A 2,197-nucleotide genomic window follows, 5' to 3' on the forward strand; every position below is an offset into this window, starting at 1 on the left:
TTTCTTTCTTTTCTTTTTTTTAGAAATTTATATATATATTTTTAAAGATTTTATTTGTTTGACAGAGAGAGATGCAGCGAGAGAGGGAACACAAGCAGGGGGATTGGGAGAGGGAGAAGCAGGCTTCCCGTGGAGCGGGGAGCCCAATGCGGGGCTCCATCCCAGGACCCTGAGATCATGACCTGAGCCGAAGGCAGACGCTTAACGACTGAGCCACCCAGGCGCCCCTTTCTTTCTTTTCTTTTTATAGCCTATATGTCCTTAGGACCATTTCTAGAGATTTTAAATGATTTTGTTGTTTTTTCTTTTTCAACAAGAACCAAGTTTTTCATTTGTTCATTTCTCCCATTTGAAGTATTCCTCGATGACATCCTTGGCCTGAGACTCTTTGCCATGGTCCTTAATCACCACACAACTGCAACCAACCACTTGGTGGGGCTTTCCCTCTTTGTCAACTTTACAGAGGCTTACCCATCCCCCTAGTTTCTTGTTGTCACCAGCTTTAATTAGGTTGATTTTGGTGTTCAGCACAAAGGGCCTCCTCCAAATTGACATACATAGGCTCATCACAGTTGCATGCAAACGCACAAAGATGGGCTTGGAGCTTGTCTAAGGCTTTGGCCGCTTAGTGAATTCCATGTGCTAGGCCGTTGTGGATGAAGGTGGTCTTCAGTACCTCTTGAAAAGCAGCAGTATGAACACCCATTACACCTCCAGCAGTCATGCCTTCCTCAGCAATGGCAGTGGGTTACTGGTAGAGCCGAATCTTGAATGCACCTGAGCCTCCGCGCGACTCGCTGACAGCAGCAGGGAAAAACAAAAACTGATTTTATGTTTGTTTTTGAAAAAGGATGTTCACCAATTTCACTGGGGAATGGGTCCACGATGTCTTAATCTTGCTCGTGGAAATCTTCCCCTCCACCATGGTTTCTTGCATTATACCTCTACTTTCTTAGTTTCCTTTCCTTATTCTAGAAGTCCAGAATATGTTTTTGTTACAACTTTGTTAGATTAACATTTTTGTTGAAGAAATGCAAGATGTGGATGTTGCCATGGTTCAACAAAAGATTATGAGAGAAATTGAAAGAGAGGATTATTACTCACAAGATCTGGAGGAAGGGGACGCCTGGGTGGCTCAGTCGGTTAAGCGCCTGCCTTTGGCTCAGGTCATGATCCCAGGGTCCTGGGATCAAGTCCCACATTGGGCTCCCTGCTCAGCGGGGAGCCTGCTTCTCCCTCTGCCTGCCACTCCCCCTTCTTGTACTCTTTCTGTCTCTCTCTCTCTCTGACAAATAAATAAATAAAATCTTAAAAAAAAAAAGATCTGGAGGAAGTACACAGTATGTGTCAAGGGGCCACTTGAGCACTCAGGAAGGTCAAGGTAGGGTGCAGAGAGGGAGAGGACCTGGGGCATATGCCTTCATCATTCTCTGTGGGTGGAGAGGGCTTTGGGGTTCCTGGGCTAAGGCTGGATTGGTCAATTCAAACCCAAAACAGTGTGGTCTGGGGAAGCTCCATGGGGAGTTTTTTTTTGTTTTTTGTTTTTTAAGATTTTATTTGTCAGAGAGAGAGAGCACAAGCAGGGGGAGCAGTAGAGGCAGAGGGAGAAGCAGGCTCCCTGCTGAGCAAGGAGCCCGATGTGGGACTCGATCCCAGGACACTGGGATCATGAACAACAAGAACCGAAGGCAGACCCCCAACCGACTGAGCCACCCAGGCATCCCATCCAAGGGGAGTCTTCTCTATGGGGTGTACAAGAGAAAGGCTCTGGGAGAGAGGACAGACAGTTGGTCACAAGGGCTGTTGAGGAAGTCATGTCAGGAATTTACATTTGCTTGTGACTCTGCAGGCCATTACCTAGGTAGGACATGTGCTTGCTTGTATGGGGGGTAATGTCAGTTAAGCCTGCTGGCAGGCTGTTTGGCTAAACAAAATAAATGCTAAGGCAGCAATAGCATGGCTAGCTTAGCTAAACTCCTGACATATTTCTTACTAAAACATAAGGGTGTTACAGGATTTCTTCTCCTCTAAGTGCCCACGGTTCCTGGCCATGCTGCTTTTAAGAACGAAGAGGTAGACCAGACAGACTGGTGGGTAGCAACACAAAGTTTACTGAGTGATAGCAAAGTGATAGTACAAAGCTACCAAAGAGGGAGGGGACCCGAGAGGGTTGCCAATTTGACATTTAGTTCTAGGG

The 2,197-nt window shown here is 46.5% G+C and overlaps 1 pseudogene; it reads right to left on the bottom strand.

Annotated features, from left to right (window-relative positions):
* Positions 1-256: 256 nt before the first annotated feature.
* Positions 257-745, bottom strand: LOC113918373 (annotated as a pseudogene).
* Between the last annotated feature and the right edge of the window lie 1,452 nt (positions 746-2,197).

Source organism: Zalophus californianus, chromosome 1, assembly GCF_009762305.2.
Source record: "Zalophus californianus isolate mZalCal1 chromosome 1, mZalCal1.pri.v2, whole genome shotgun sequence".
Classification (NCBI taxonomy): Eukaryota; Metazoa; Chordata; class Mammalia; order Carnivora; family Otariidae; genus Zalophus; species Zalophus californianus.